Source organism: Lycium barbarum, chromosome 8, assembly GCF_019175385.1.
Source record: "Lycium barbarum isolate Lr01 chromosome 8, ASM1917538v2, whole genome shotgun sequence".
In the NCBI taxonomy this organism is placed as follows: domain Eukaryota; kingdom Viridiplantae; phylum Streptophyta; class Magnoliopsida; order Solanales; family Solanaceae; genus Lycium; species Lycium barbarum.
Genome location: NC_083344.1, coordinates 87,586,610 through 87,604,667, shown reverse-complemented (window position 1 = coordinate 87,604,667; position 18,058 = coordinate 87,586,610). Strand labels below are relative to the sequence as shown.

Sequence of the window (18,058 nt, the reverse complement as noted above, 5' to 3'; positions counted from 1 at the left end):
GACCAGGATTTTGAAGCAATCCAATCTCAGACTCAACCACAATTGTCTTGTTTTCATTTTCTTTCTAAAAACCTTGACTGGTCGGACACACAACAGGAAATCTGAAGGTATTCCCGCATAAGCGACATACTCTTCTCCAGCGAGTCAAACTATATGTACCTGATTCCCAGAGAGGATATGTAGGTGAACTCAAGACCAGAGAGTCAGTAACATTCTAACAATGTTCCGGAAGAACCCCAGTCACAATGCTGAGGATCTAAGCACTTTCCTTCCAAGTCACTCAAAAAGTCTTTAGTTGAGTCAAACAACAAGTAGCCTAAATTCTCATATCACCCGAGATATGTAGGAAACCCAGAAACTAGGGTTCGGGCACGTATGTGAAAATTGCATAAAGATAAGGGGTGAAATAAGTCGGGTCAGGCAAAAATTAGGGCTAGTCAAATTTTGTTGCTAAGGGATGGTTCCGCCATCCCTAAACACCGAAGGGGCAGTTGTTGACACCTAATGTTTGACCTGCCGTAATTATTTTTAATCACTCAGAGTCCTTGGAAAATAAATAAAATGAGTTATGCCCCTTAAAGGGTTTAAATAACTTTTATAAATTATTCAGATTTCATGACATCACAAATTTATTTAGAAGTTAATTGGTACTTTTATGACATTTATGAGATGTTTGTTAGATTTAATCAAAAGAAGAAGAGTATCTTGTTTTAAAATAATAATCACTTATTTAAATTATCAAAAAGTCAAAATTAGCAAATACTTTATTCCCTGCAATCCAAGGAGTTTGAGTAATTTAAATAGTTAACCATTTCACCCCTTTAATCTTTATTTGCATAATTGTGTAATTTGTCAAAATTATTTATAATTATCTATAATGGTTTTAATTAGTCAATTAAGTGGTCCTTATTGCAAATTGATGATTAAATTGCTTAATTATTTTGTTATGGAGACAATTAATTTAACCAATTCATGGTTTAAGGAAATGGGTTCATTTTGTAAAATTAGCCTCCTAATGACCTTAATTGAAATAACAAAATTCATTGGCTTAAATTAATTAAGGTCATTAATGCAATTTAATTTTTAAATCTGTTAATTAAGGCCAAATGTGGCCATAATTGAAAAAATCAGTTGGATTAAAATCAATTAAGGCCATATTCACAATTTTAAGCCCATTTTTTCAAATTATTTTAATAGGATAATTATGTCCTAATTTTTTCTATAATTAAGATATCATTACCAATAATCAATTTTAATTTTTATCTCATTATTAAATTATATATATATATATATATGTATATACTAGGTATACATATACACGTATACATTGGGTATACATATATATGTCTACAAAGAGGCCAGCCTTATATATATGAAATTGGACCGAGTCTAGCCCTAAACAGGTCGGGACCCGGCCCAACTCAGCCAACACAGATAAAGGGGGTATATCCTCTTTTATTTTTCACTTTTCCAACCCCCCTTCCCCCTTCCCATTCATTCTCTTCCTCTTTCTTGCAAAATCCTAAGCCTCCGCCTGCGTTTTCCCTTCTCTCTTGTCCTAAAAATTGGAATATCTCTGAACAAATGTAAGATGCACAAATTTACAGCGTTAATTTCATGCAAGGAATTAATGTTGAGGTTGTTTTTACCCAAATCTTTCCAAAATCGGTAATGGAACATTTTCCTTTTGCTTTTATTTAAAATTATTTGGTCTAAATTGATTATTGTTGTCTGATTTTTGTTGTATTGTGTTAATATTGCTTGATTTCCATTGGTTGGGGGTAAAGGGTTTAGATCGAGTCTAATAAGGCTCAGATCTGGTCGTTCATATGTTGTTAAGTTGTTTTATGCCATTGATTCGATTTACAAGCTATTTTGTGGGGAAAATTGGTTGTCCCACATCGTTATTTTGAGGGTTTGAACAATTTTTGGGGTTCTAAAAATAGAACCCCATCCTCACCATGAAAGGAAGTCGGAAAAAATTGGGAAACAATTTAAAAGAGGTTAGAAACTTCGCATTCAAGCCCCTTAGTATAAATTTTTTAACAACTTTGACTTTGGTTGAGGTTCTCTTAGTTCCAAAAATTTTCTTTCTTTCTTGTTTTCGAGTCTGGTGTGGCTGAGTGTAGTTTTGGAAGCACAAAGGTTTTCATGTTCAACTTTGACCACGACTGCACTTTTAAAAGGTAACATTTTTCCATTTTTTCTTATTGTTGTTATTTCTCAGTAGTTTTGTTATGCGATAGTAGTTTGTTTGATGTTAGTTTGTTGTTGGATTACTTTTGAATCAATTAAGTGACAATGTACCGTTATAGATAATGTTTAAAGTTCATTAGATGTTTTGGAAATGGAGATTACTTCCTTATTCTAAAAAGATACATGTTTAAGCCTTAATGTTGGTTGTTAATGTGGGATGAATGTATGAGTTTAGAGAATTTGTTGATGTTGTTCAATAGATATGGATGAGCAGCTTGTTGAGTGTTTTATTAGAAGATTGGAGTTTCCTGTTTGGCTGCAAACCTTAAACATGACAAAAAAAAATATGATTACATGATTCATAATGATAATTTAGTGAACTTTTAGACTAGTGCTAATCCTATTTGAATGTAATAGCTTGCTAAGATACTGTGATGATTTATCTTGAATCGCTTAAGGCATTTGCTATTTCCTGGATGAGACTTTGTCAAATTTAAATCTTCAATCTGGTTTCACAATTAGATAGCATGACTTATGATTTGGATAGAATAAAGGATCATGATTAGACTGAAATAAGGCTTAAAAAATCTGGCATACTTATAGGAGTCTCATGATGTGGTTAAGGCATTATAGTAAGTTTAAGTGGGGTCTGTTTGCATTTGAATGGGTCCGGGCCTATCCTAAATCTGTTTGAATGTGTTTGGATTAGCCTAAAATAACTTTGAGTAGTTGTATGCTATACATTAAAGGTAAGTTGAGGCAATAACGCCCTAGGATATGATATAGAAGTTTTAAAAATGAAGGTTGAGATTAAGGTTCATTTATTTGGTAATAGGTTCCTAAATGGTCCATTAGAAACTAGTGCAGGTTTATAAAGTTGCAAAATTATCTAAAATGAATCAGAATACCTAGATAAAGCTAGGAGGATTGTGTATCATGTTTGTTCATTTAAGTAGAGTCTAGTCTTGACTATTCACGTTATCAGACCCTCCCCTTTTCATGTCTAATTCATGTTTGAGTTTTCAAAAGCATTCTAATGGGATTAAAAAGGATAATTGAGTCTTTATATGCTCTCAACTATTAAAAATGATTCATGAACTAGTGAAAAGGAGTTGTTTGAGTCTAATGGTTGTTGCTCAGTCTGAACTTAAGCTTTTAAATGATTAAGATGTTCAAACCATTCCAAAGTAGAATTGTCTAAACGGGAATTCAAAGTAGTCTGCACAGTTGAGACCTTAGATTGAATTGATTAGAACAGTTAACTTATGTGGTTAATTAAGAGTTTAAATTAAATTTGGTTTAAAGGCAGTGTCAAACTAGTCTTGACCACAAGGTCTTGGTGATTGCCATTAGGCATGAGGATAAGGTAAAGGAGTTTAGATTGCATTGGGAGAGTAAAAGGTGAGCTTAGGCATGAACTGAAGATAGTGACCAGTGGGGCCTTTGATCCCTTTTTACTGAAAGTAAGACTCAGGAGCGGGATGGGAAGGTAATGACCTCACCCTATTTAGTTTATCTTTCAGGACCCTAGGGTTTCCTTGTCTCCTAAACCTTGTTCCCATGACAGTGGGATACACAGAGATCTTAGGATTGGTTAGGAAGAGTTTATCTTGCCTTGAGGGATCTTTGAGATTTTATGCTATTTAAAACCTAGTTAAAACAAAGGGTGAGGGTCTGTCGCATCTTCTGTCATAATTAAATGGATTAAAAACTGTTATTAACTAAGTTCTAGGGGTAAGTTATTCACCAAGGCCTGGGTCTATGTTCTCAGAGTTTAACTTGTTTGCTTTGTGTTGTTTTAGAATTAATATGTTCAAAAAACCTGTATGATACATTTATGTGTGGACCTATCTGTGTTGTGTACTAGACATAGTTTGAATTTAGGAAAAAGGCATTTTGGTTAACCAAAGGTTGGTGAGAATCCTTATTCTTGAACCTAAACTGTTACACTTAGACTTTAGTGTGCTTTGTAGTGTAACTTGGATTAAAAATGTAAGTGGTACTCTGTTTGATAAGGTTTGTCTCTATGATGTTAGTGTGTTTAAAGTCCTATCATGTCTAGGACAAAAGGATGAAGTAACTTAATACTTTATCTGTGTTTTAAAAATGAATAGTGATAAGCTAAAATTAGTTTAATATTGTTGTTTGAGGATATTGTGAGTACTCTTAAAAAACAGTTTGAACCACTTGGCATAGGGTGGTCTTTTCAAGACACCTCAAAGAGGGGGCAGGGAAGAGTCAAGCATAGCGTGACTCATAGTACCTACCCTCTAAAGGAGGGGTGTCATGACACAACCTATGGACCATAGGGGGCATTCCTATCATGAGGGTACATTGGTCTTCCTTGAATCTCACCATTTTATCAAAGCGTTGGAAATAGAAAGGGGTAGGAAAGTTAACTTGTTTAAATGTGTAAAGGGAACTTAGGAACTTAAGAAAAGGAAACTAGTTATTCTAATAAGGTGATTTTTGCTTTCTTTCTAAGGAAAATGGACTGGCCTAAGGCTGTTGATAACAAGTGTCCTGTTAGGAGTTAAAAATCCTGAGTTGCAAAGAATTGTTTTGAACTTTATGCCTTTTTTTTTTGTAAGACTTGGTAACATACATAGCTGGTCCTTTCGCCTTTTATTCAAGTGGCAATTTACATGGAATCTTGTTGTGTATATGCTCTTACTACTGCTTGACTAAGATAAAGGTTCATCTCTGTGGTTTTCCTGAGAATATGAACTGCACAGTCTCAATTCAGTTAATGTTGTTTTGGTTCAGACTTCTTGGTGTTCCAACCCTGTTTTGGTGATCCTATGTTATAGGATTTTTTTATCTTTACCTGCATCTCTATCAGGTGTTTCTGTTACTACATTAAGCAGCTCTCACTTACTCCTGTGAGGTCTGTTAACATGGGAAACTAGTGAATCATTTATTTTATATGTATAGGAATTAAATTAGACTTGAATCAGCTTTAGTTTATCTATTTGGACATTGTTCTAAGGGACAAGGATTAATCAGATGAATGAAATGATCTTTAGGCTAAAAGCTAAAAATATAGAGTGTGGATATACATAGAATATGCATAGGCTAATGAAAAGGAAGAGGGATATACATATGGTATACACTTGGTATACACATCGCATGTGTATATCATAAATATACGCTGTGTATATAAGAGAATTGGCTAGTTATAGGCAGAATGTATACATGAGTGAAAGAGGGTGGTTAGTTTGTATCACCTATTTGAGTAAGTATCTTAAAGCTGTTATGTTATATTTATACATCATTGGATTACAATATCTGCCTCAGTCTCTCTGTAATGACTTTGAGTTTACCTTTACTTTTTTTTGTATTTAATTACTTCCCTATGTGATGATGCTTGTGCATAACTTTGGGGCTCTGATTGTATATTATGGCAACACCGGTTTGCAGAGTTTGAGGTGGTTTGGGGGATAGGTCAAGCCATTCCCTGATGTCCATCCATGCCTAGGGTTCGTGAAACCCCTTGGAACTTGTGCAGCGTTGAGAATAAGATATGGTGACAACCTATTCCCTTTGGTATGGTATGAGTTGCAGTTCACTGAAGCCAATAGTGTATGATCAAGTCCTTTGATTGTGCACTTGTAATCAAATTGGGTATATATGTATTTATGTGTATAATTATGTTAGTGATAGGTTCAGCAACCATAGACTAATTTGGTTCATCCCCCTTCCCCAACCCCGACTGCATGGCCAATTAGGCCGGAGTCCAGCCACCTGTTCGGCCAAAGGCCCAATAGGAAATTTTCTTTCAAAAACTTTTAAGTCCAAGAAGATAAAGGGAAGCTAATATTATTGAAGGCCCAGTCATGGGTGAGAATGACATGAAGGCCCAACAATAGGTAAAAATGGTCCATTAGAGGTTTGGTACACCCTTAGCATATCCCTCTTTCCATAAATTTCATCATGCTAGTTCTTTTATTGATTGAAGTGTTGTATTTGTATGTTGTAAAACAAACACACACTATTATTGGAATCATTTATGGTTTGTACTAGGCATCTTAGGTAAACGGTACAGATGTTGTTTAATTCGACCTTAGGCCCCCTAACGAGATTTTTTTTAAAAAACAAAACCCGGATTAATACAAACGTTTTTTCTGAGAGAATAAAATATGGCTATAATCAGTAAAGGAATGAAAATAATTAGTTTCATTTTACTAAGAAATGTTATCATTTTCCTAAGCAAAGAAAACCAGACTCCGAAAAACATGAGTTGAAATATCTTTTGGGTTGAGCCCAGTAATTAAAGGAAGACATAAGATTTTGGGGCCAAAATCCCAACAGACCTTAACCATTGTTTTATCAGAAAAAGAACATAAATTTGGGCCCAAGCCCATATAAAAAACGTTACTCTTATGTTATAAACAATTGTGTTTTAAAGATAAATTGCAGGACCAAAAGTTAGTTGATTGTGTAAACAGGCTCTTGTAAATTAAATCCTTGTAAACTATTTGTAAACATAAAGTTTTAGATACGGACGTTCTAAAAAACGTATTAAACGGATTAACCTAGACCATGCATGAGTAAAGCATGAACCAAATTTATTTATCCCATACTTTTAAAAGACTTTTTAACTTTACAAAAACTACTATTATCCTTATATACGAAATGAACTTATTGTATTCGGATATTATAAATCTGAACCTAAATACCCTACATGTAAAGGGAGTATATTCAATTCTTTTCAAAAAATGAAATGCAAAATGGCAGACTTTTTCGGGAAATAAACACCAAATAAACAGTTCATGCAAATACTCACACATTGGAATTTGAAGTTCAACCGTATAGTACGGATCCTTAATACTTAGGTTCCTATCACCTTCCCTTTGGGATCACCAGAACCCTTATCTAGAACTTTGGATTAAGAAGGATTTTTCACGATGTATGAATAAACCCTTAATTTTCTAATTTCCTAAAAATTAGGTGGTGACTCTTTTAAAACAAAGTCTGAAAGAGCACCAATGATTTGGAAGTAGCTTTTTCGAGCGCTAACCCCGCCCGCGAAAATGCAAACCGTCACAACGGGTACATGGACTTCGCAGGTCCCTAAAACGCTCAAATTAAACCTATTAAATGATGTAAAGAAAATGATGTCACATATAGTAACCCAACTAGGTTAAGGTCGAATCTCACAAGGAATATGGTGTGAAAAGGTTACTAAAATCGTAGAATTCTTTCTTTAGGTCTAATGTCGTGTTCTGTTGGTTTTGCAGAAGATTGGTTGTTTTAAGACTAATGGCTTTGGATTGTAAAATATATGGTAAAAGGAACCAAGGTTCTGTCCCCGTCAGATAAAGTGTATGCTATGGTGATTGATCATGATATGCCTTTAATGGATCATTAATAGAATGCACTTAACCTCTACTTGAATCCTTAATGTTTCCCAACAGTTAAAGATTATTTCTCTTTATGATTTTCCCAAATATAAAAGAGTGTATATGAAGAATGGTTAATTTGTGCCAAGTAAATTCCTCTTATTCCTAAATAAATTTATTAAACAAGGGTTGACGCCTTGAGTTCTTGTTATTTATTCCTACCAAACCCTACTCACTTTCCCAAGTTAAGCAAAGTTTATGGCCTTAATCAATGTTTTCAATCATTAATTCTGAATGAAGAACAAAGAATAAATAAACTCCAATAATCTATTATGTGTATTTCAATCCCAATCCCCAATCACAAAGCATCCATCCTAGGGTTCACAACGTTAGTAGAGAAAATAGCTGCTCATAGTGGAAGAAGAACAAGAAAAAATAATAGAAATCATAATGCTTACTTTTGATTGATTGGAATGAAAAATAAAATAATTGCAATTGTTTGTTCTCCAAAAAGCTTCAAGAAGTATGAGTATTCAATGCTAAGGAACAATAGTTTAAAACTAACAACTCATCATAAATAAAACCCTACAAGGAACTATTTATAAGGTTCCAAAAATATAAAATTATAAATTTTCAATTAAGTCCCTGGCGGCCTATGATACGGTCCGTATAACAAATTATGGACAGTATAAAGTTATACGGCCAAGTTTTCTTCAAGTCTTCAGTTAAAAATACGATCGCCTTATACGGCACGTATAAACTTTTACGGTCCGTGAAACTCAATCGTGAAAGTTCATCTTCAAACTCAGCTTTGTCTCAGTGAATTCCAGTAAATACGACCAACTACATGGCCCGTATAATATTATACGGTCCGTGAAAGTTGCCTGTAAAGCATCCTCCAACTTCAACATTCTGCTTCTCTTCTTCACTAATTACGGTTAGGGTTACGGTCCGTATAATAATATACAGCCTGTATAACTTCATATCAGTGCCAAATCATGCAATTTTTGTGCCTTTGTCCTTTAACTCCTCGATTTACCTGGAACACAACAAAACACATCAAAACGACACATACTTGCTTAAAAATAAGTAAAACTCCTCGTAAAATGATATCGAATGTGCCATAATTTCACGGCACATCCCCCAACTTAAAGTCTTTGCTTGTCCTCAAGCAAGTATTACAAAAAAATGACTCAACTAAACTAGATACAATAGAATAACAATGTCTACACTAGTTTTGACTCCAAATTACCAGCATGCATGTTTTCCACAGATCGCCTCCTCATTTTCACAAACAACAATACAACAGAAACTCGAGACTGCTAAGACTAACAATGGCGCTTCAATCTATGGCATCACATTACCAGAACTATTAATGGACCCACAAACATCTCCTTGGATGGTTGTTTCACATTTTGCATGTTAGTCCATATGCCCTCACATAGACCAAAGAATGTCTTGCATACATATATACAATGAACGGGGATGAAGACTAAAGAGAAGAGAAAACACTCACTCACAAAGACATTCATACACTGCAAAATACCATAAGCTTGCCCTTATTTTCAATGCCTTCACCTTTGGACAGTTCGGTTGTGATCACACTAGGACTTTTTCTCGGCTTGTAATGTAGGTTGAGGGATGCGTAGGATAAACATTTAGGTATTAGTGACTCACCCTCCTTGAACACTATATTTTTCTTCACTTTATTAGCCGTTTCTTTTCTCCCTCTTTTCATTTCTTCAACCTTGATATGGTTTGCACCTAATGTAACCTGCCTTTCTTTTTGTGCCACGATTTTCTGATTTTTCTTTCATATTTTTTTTTCCTTTTCTACGTAATATTATTTACAGCAACGATATCGATACTCGACTAGATAACTCACGCCACCCCCAACTTAGGCGTATATCCTCTCTTCTCTAATAGTGTCAAGAGGGGAACGGGTGCAAAGATGGAATCAGTTCAAAAAAAGGTTACGGCTTTGTTAATGGCTAGTCAAGAAAAAGGTCAGAGGCTCAAAAGGGGAAACAAGGGATTATTTACATTCTAGGCATGGCTTATAAGGCAAAGTGACTAATTTATACAAAGAAAGCCTAAGATCATTTGAACAACCAAATTATCCTAAGAATTCAAGCATGATAAACCGGGCAAGTTCTGGATTGCAAATACAGAGTATTGTCGCGATCGAATTTCGCTAAGTCGCGCAGGCACCTACCTTTCCCACCTCGGTAGGCGAACCCTTATCCCAACAGTCATAAAATCATGAATAAATAAAAAATAAGCGGAAGAAACAAAAATACATAAGTCTGACAATAATGATATAGAAACATGCAGAAGTGAGGAAATACATCAAATCCACTTAGAGTCTGGTCTAACCATACAAGAGCCTCTAACTAGATACTAGTATAGTGTGAAAGTAATAAAATACATCAATAGTCTCAAAAGTATGTCTTAGAACAGAAATAAAGACATAATGGATAGACGAATCTTCGGGCAGCGAGCGTCCCCCTGCTCATCTTGAAGACTTGAATCAGCAGATCCTCGAACGACTATCAGCCACGAGGTGTAGAGGTCGAACCTACATGACTCTGCATTCATAAAAGAATGCAGCAAGTGCAGGTCATTACAAACAACACAGACTGGTAGGTATCATAGGTCGACTAGGATTAGCTAACATATATCAAGGCAATAAAGTAAGAAAAACAAGTAAATCAACAAGGTATAAGTCATCACCTATATTATAGCATCTAAACCTAAGTCTGCCAAGTTTCAATATATCAATCCAAATCCATATATCACAAGTACATCGCAAGAATATCACAATAAAAGCCATAGTACAATGCAATGCAATAATGTATGGAATGTGAATGCAATGCATATGCACCATACATATGTACTCCAATGAGGAACATCACATCTCGGCAGCACAACCCATGGGGGACCCACGAAGCCCATGTACCTCACGATTCCGGCAACAACCTCAGCAATTGCTACCTGATGATACCAGCAACAACCTCGATAATCGCTACCACTAATCCTCGATTCCAGGATAAACATCGAACATCGTCCCTCACGTCACTCTCATCCAACTGAGCTCAGCTCATACCAGTGTTTCCTCAAGTAGCATCAATGTATCAACAGTATATCATGAAGGATGAGAATGCATGAAATGTATGTGTTCAACGTCAATAATCAATCAATATCAAAAATACTTCACATAGGCATACCAATAATATCATGAAAAGGCTACACAGTAAGCCATAATGGAATCACCATCCTCGTCTCAAACGACAACAAGTAAGATACTACAATATCATAACCAGAATATATCAATAGTCTCAAATATCTACTATCTCCACGTGCCATTAAGCCAGCAACAATAGAACAAGATAAGTCACAACACAACGAGGTGGCTACCCCCAATCACACAACAGGGCCCAACCTAAGACAACATCCAACCCAACTTCATACCCGAAGGTTTACATTCATTTTCCGACAATATCGTCTAAATATATGCCCGTTAAGACCCTATTAGAGGGTCATGGCCGGCACCTGAAGCTAGCTTACCGCGCACCTCTTAACATAAATCTCATAATAATATCTAGGTGGACCGCAAAGATAACTCATGAATATCATAATCTGTAAGGGCATGAGTCCACAAGATAAATGCACATTTATATAATCATCATAAACTATGCCCATATGTGCAGGCCCACAAGGATACTAAAAAGGATATACAAAAATATGAACCGATGAGGTTATAGAACATCTAACTATATACATCCATCTACGAGCCTCTACATGGAGTGCATAACATCTTAAAGACGGGGTCCCCATATATGTACACAAAAGAATAGTACCAACTAAACCGCAGCTCCGGAACAATAGAGCGTTCCTGTACAATCGCTGATGAAGCAGCATAGGGGTCTGATCTGCCTTCCTGTCTACCTGCAGGCATGAACACAACGTCCACAAATAAAAGGACTTCAATACGAATAATGTACTGAGTATGTAAGGCATGAGTAATAAAATAAAGAAAGTATGAAGACAACATAAGATAAAGAGATCAATCTGTACCTTTGAATGCCTCTCAAGGCCAATGTCATACATGCTTAGCTTTTTTTTTAAAAACAACATTTTCATACATACATATAGATATATACTGCCTGTCCATTTAGGCTCGGTGTTGTCATCATCATCTCGCATCTGGGGTAACATCATAACCTGTCCACTGCAGTGGTGTGCACGTCTACGTGCCTTCCCGACCGACTATAGCACGGCGCGGTGTAAGAAAATACATACATATATATATATATATATATATATAAAGCATGAATGAGAGCCCAAATAAAAGCTATAAATCTATCGGAGTGACGTAAGGTTGGTAAACTTCCGATTGTCATTATGGAATCATCATCATCAATATATCTCACCTTGAAGGAACAATTACCATAAGATGAGATCAACAATGAACAAGATCAATAATCATGAAACAAAGTTCAATAATATCATAAGAACATCAAGAACTATAAGCTTTAGTATTTCTAAAAATGGAGTCATCATGGAGGACATTTGTATATGTGCTCATATCGAAGTGATCATGCCATAAGAAGGAAAGGGTTAGCCTTAACATACAATTACGTCTCATTAACTACTTAAGTTTTCTCCTTCCAAGCTGGTAAATCTACATTCAAGAGGATTCATGTTGCTCCCAACACACACGCAATTATACGTGGTCGCCATGTAATATAGTGACTTGTGAAGTCGGTTATCGTATCCACAGAGACATATGATCAATGGTTCTACGAAAATATACAATCGACACTAATTATGCAAGTAAATAAAAGGTGGTTTTCTTAGGTTACTAAATAAAGCAAAAAGTAAATAAATACTACTTATGTGAACAATTTGTAACGAACGTGGTTATAAGTTGAGTTTATCACAGGGAGAAGACATTCCAAGGTCACAACACTATCGTATTCATGTTACCCATGCACTATCATTGAATCTTATTCTTTATTTAGTTACTGATTGACAGGGTTAATTCTATGACTACGACTCTGTCGAGTTCTCTAGTCACCAATTCATATTACTTTCATGCCTATATCTCTATGATCATGAACATTCATACAAGCTCATTCATAATTCCTGTATATCGACCAAGTAGGGTGAACTAGGTATATCTCTATCCTAGACGCGAATCTGCTCCCCGATGCCCAGGGTTAGGATCCTCCTCTTCTCAACCTTCGTTCTATCTTAGTTTTCCTCTCTCGAGTTCAATCTAAGAATAAAATATATATCCTACTAGTCGCGAAGCAGTAAAATAGTCGTGCACAAGATTAAGCAAATAAATCATATGATAAATAGAATAAACATCAACTTAAGTTCATATGATAACAATCATACTTTGGCCATAACCCCAGAACAAGGGTGCTTAGCCGCTCATAGTCGGATTACAACTATTAAATTTCATGTTCGAATGAAGAAAAGATGAATTTAAGAAGATAAAAGTTTAAATCGTACGATGATAAGTCTTACTCCTTACTCTCTTCATTCATCTTCCTCCACGTTGGGCGAGTTTTGCATGCAGTTTCCAATTGCTTTCGAATTACCACGTAGTTTCTCTGAAATTTCCTGATTCCAACAAACACATACAATTTAGCTTGCAATGCAAGAGTAATGATTATTAGGTGTATTTAGCTTAATTTTTCCTCTAAAAAGGTAGAATATGAGTCATATACGTAGGATAAGCGCATAAACAAGCCTAACATCACCACCCCATACTTCAACCTTTGTTCATCCTCGAACAAAACACTAGACACACCCAACTTCACTTTCGATTCACAAAACACTACCACATTGAATAGGTCTGCATTAGAAAAGGTCACCACACCATTTTAAACATTTACGAGCAAACATCTCAAACCTTCCACAAATTTCATGCATGCCAACAACTTCGTCCAACATCCTAGCCTCTAACTGACTCGCAATTCATAATATAGGCAAAAACAGTCCTGCTACCTAACAAAGGAATCAAACAGGTTACCAATATCTTACCAATCATGTGCCCTCACTTCAAAGAGAGTTGCTCAACATTTTGAATCAACACACAATACGGGCGATGAATAGAAAGAATTACGCTCACCCTCACAAAAAGATTCGCATGCTCATACAACGTACCATAGGCTTGCCCTTAGTGTCATACTCTATTAACAAAATCATATCAAGCATAGGATAAAATAGGACTTTTATGGTTGTAATGTCGGCTAAGGGACATGTAGGAATTATTTGGGTAAATAGTGACTAACCTCCCTAAGAACTTTAAGACATACACATTATCAATCCTTTATGCGCTTCCTTTTGTTTCATCAATATTTCAACCATTCTTTTTCACTTCACCTTATGCACCCTTTAATATTAAGCACTCTCTTTATTTTCTGCTTACACTATTAGCAAGGAGCAATTTTTCTATTTTTTTTTACGACTCCCTACTATCAACATATTCGACAAGTGCACCCTCAGTCTTATTTTCCTCTAATTTTCACCTTAACTTCCTCTTATATCTTCCCATTTACTTTCAAGCGCTAAATTTCTTAAGTGCTTTAGGAGTTCAGGATCAAATATTATAGGATAAACCAACAAAAGGGATGGCTATGATGTGGCTATCACAGAATTACTACTTATTATAGGCCGTGAATAGTTTGAAGTACCACAACCTATAACAAGAGTACAAAATATTACAGACCTAAAATAAAAGAGTTTACTCCCCGCCCCATACTTAAAATCAAGCACTGTCCCCAATGTACAAATGGAAAGCCAAAATTGGGGTAAGAAATAACTCCCCGTCTAGTCATCACTCTCATTCTGATAGTCAACATCAGCATCTTCTGACTAATCATCATCAGCAGCATCCGCATTATCTCCAGACTCAACAGCTTCTCCAGACTCCTCATCACTGCTCGTGGGGGCACCATCTGGATCACCCACATCACTATCCACCTGCTCCTCCTTATCCACAACAACATCTCCTGGCCTGTCTCGTTCTGGCTCGGGAGTAGGTATATCATCATGTAAGGGCTCCTTATACTCCTCCCTAAAATTGCATAATACCCTGGTGTGTGCATTGAGCGAAAATTGCTCATCAATATGAGCTAGGTTCTTAGCTGTAGTAGCATGTGGGCTAAGTGTCAACTGAAGGCGCTGGAGTGCATACATGTTAGCCATGATGGAGTCAACTCTAGCATGAAGCTGAGACCCTGTCAGAGTCTGCCCATGAATATCATCCGGGTTTTTCACCCGTGTCACATCAACAGCTGGTCCTATCACTAGCACCTTAGTATCTAGATCCTCTTCATCCACACCTTCCTTACGACAAATATGAGTGAGGGTACTGTAAAATAAAAACGTGCGGGCTTCATGATCTTGGCGAACATTTTTCATGTTTCTCATCAGTATCGCCCCCATATTAATTTGTTGACCCGTCATCAAAGCATACACCATGCAGATCCTCTCTCCACTCATATCAGAAAAGTGGCCAACCAGTATAATCCTCGCACATACAATTCGAAGCCACATCCTTGCCTTTTATGTCATATGAGCAAGGGGAAAAGATTTATGCGCGTTATTATCAGACCTGCAAAGCCACATAGCATTAGGCTGGGGCCCACATAGAGTATGCCTCATCTGTCGATAAGGAGGCCGACAAACCAACTGCTCAAATGCATCCTTGTCAACACCCATCGGGGTCCCCAAAAAATCACATATGTAGTCATCAGTGAAAGGCACTACCACATCTCGAACACAAATTTCATCTGAATCATCAACAACCCAATTAGCATACACCTCTCGTACTAAATGCCTGTTACATATACTTGGGTCTTGAAAGACAAGCTGCAAGCCTAACTCATAAATTTGCGCCCAGATGTCAAAATGTTATGCTTTGAGGCTAGCTTCCTAAACAAGTGTCTCAAGTAGGCATTTCGTGGATTTGAACTTTTTGTACCAATCACGCTGGTAATCCTGCACCCAATACATGCCATAATTTCTTTTTACCCTCTTTTATGGTTGCCCTTGAGGTTGGTTAGCTTGGTTCGGTTGGCTACTTTCATCCACAACCGGTATAGAGCTAGGGCCATGTGAAGACTGGCTGAGAAGATTTTCCAGTACGAGCTATTTTTCTAGTTTGATTATGAGTGGCTTTCTCATTTTCTTTGCCTCCCATTTGGTTGGGTTTTCCCATCCTTTAAGCATCTGTGTCAACAAAACAAAAACATTAGTATGGTGTCAAAGGTGGATAAATAACTAAGCCAATTGGGTGTCGGAACGACCCCATACTTAGTTCGCTAGTGTGGTTGTCAACTAGTCACGTTAATGGTACTCAGACTTCCCATGTATTTTGTTTGTCAACATTTTTATTGACGATACTAGTAACACCCGATTTCAAAGATTTCATAGCTTGAAATTCCAACAAACCAACCCACACTCAAATTGTTTCACATCCATGAGGCAAATCACACAACGTAACATCCTACGACTAATGTTCCCTCAAGACGGTCATCATCCATCCGTCGTTGGGACCGTTCTGCCCATGACTATACTTTTGGTCATTTCATCGAACACTTGGGACACATTGTTTGTGCAACAGCCTATTTAATAGTTAAAGGGTGATAAGCAACACCCAAACTTCAATCATTATCAAAATTTTGAAATCCACATTCTCCAGTAGCAAAATTTCACATTATCAACTTCCACAGTTAAAATAAACTCAAAAGCTTCTATTTTCATACTTTTAGAACACATGCATTAATTTAGAAGTAATTTCATCATTTAATGTATTGAGGGAATGGGATGAACGCATGCCAAGATTCAGAAAAAGAAAACGAAAATAGAAGGAAAGAAAGCAAAAGAAAAACTTACAACAATTTGGAGGGCACACACAAAGAATAGAGATGAAAGTTTGAAGTGGTGAAGGGTTTTAGGGGAATGGGGTACGGTTGAAATGGGGGAATAAGGAGGGAAATCGGGTTTTAATTCTTATTTGTTTGGCTGGGTCAAGTCGAGTCGACCCGACACTAAAAAAAAAGATTTAGGTCTTTTTTTTTGGCCGACCTCGCTGAGCGAGGCATCTTCTAATTTTTGCCTTAGAAATTGTTTTTATACATTTCTCACGTTTTTGACTTACCTGCTCGTTGGGCGAGCCCTAAAGTGAGCAAGTGCCTGGCTTTGACCCGCGCTCAGCGAGGTACCATTTCACTTTTTGCCTTAAATTGTTTTTTCGCCCCATTTGTTTACACATTACGCTGCTACGCCCATTTGCACGTTTTTACCTACAAAACACAACTTCAACACTGCCCGTTAGCATGAATGAAAATCCTAAATAAGAAAGTAATAAAATGTTAGGTTGCCTTCCAACCAGCACCGAAGTTTAGGTCGTGGCATGACTATTTTTTCATATTTTTTCTGTTTTTCTTATATGTATTACATTACAAACTTGGGTTGCCTCCTGAGAAGCGCCTTATTTAATGTCATGGCACGAAGCAGGTCCTTCACTTACTCATTCAAAAGATCCACTGTGGTCTTGTGTCTGTCCACATCCTCAGCCCAATAATGCTTCACCCTCTACCCATTGACTAAGAAAGTTTCCTCAATCTCTGGCTTACGTAACTCTACAGCTCCATGATTCGTCATGCTTACTACTTCAAAAGGACTTGACCTCTTCGATCTCAGCTTGCTAGAGAATAGCTTGAGCGTCGAGTTAAACAACAAGACCGACTGACCAGGCATAAAAAATCGATGCTGGATCTGCCTATCATGCCATCGTTTGGTCTTCTCCTTATACAATTTGGCATTCTCGTAGGCTTGTAGTCGAAATTCATCAAGTTCATGCAACAGCAGCATCCGCTTCTTTCCCGCAAGCTCCATGCCAAGGTTGAGCTTTTTGATTGCCCCATAAGCCTTATGCTCCAATTCAATGGGCAAGTGACAGGCCTTCCTATAAATTATCCTGTAGGGAGAAGTCCCAATAAGAGTCTTGTATGTTGTTCGATTGGCCCACAGTGCATCATCGAGTTTCACAGCCCAATCTTTCCTTTGTGCATTAACCGTCTTATCAAGAATCTGCTTTATTTCTTGATTAGATACTTCCACCTATCCACTATCCTGCGGGTGGTATATAGTCACCACCTGGTGCCTCACCCCATATTTGTTCAAGAGATTCCTCATTAAATGATTGTAAAAGTGTGCTCCTCCATAGTTAATCATCGGTCGTGGGGTCTTAAACCTTGTGAATATGTTCTCTTTCACAAAGCTCACCACTACCTTTGCATCATTCGTAGGCAAGGCGGTTGCTTCCACCCACTTAGATACATAATGAACGACCACGAGAATGTATTTATTCCCATAAGATGGAGGGAATGGCCCCATAAAATCAATACCCCATACGTCAAATATCCTACCTCTAAAATATTTGTCAAAAGTATCTCATGCCTCATAGAGATTGTTCCGGTTCGCTGACATATGTC

At 36.8% G+C, this 18,058-nt stretch overlaps 1 long non-coding RNA gene across 1 annotated transcript; it reads left to right on the top strand.

Annotated features, from left to right (window-relative positions):
• The first annotated feature begins 1,426 nt into the window (after positions 1 to 1,426).
• Positions 1,427 to 5,858, top strand: LOC132605128 (uncharacterized). Its single transcript, XR_009569049.1, has 2 exons — positions 1,427 to 1,668; positions 5,617 to 5,858. It is a non-coding gene; the product is annotated as an uncharacterized LOC132605128 (long non-coding RNA).
• Positions 5,859 to 18,058: the final 12,200 nt, after the last annotated feature.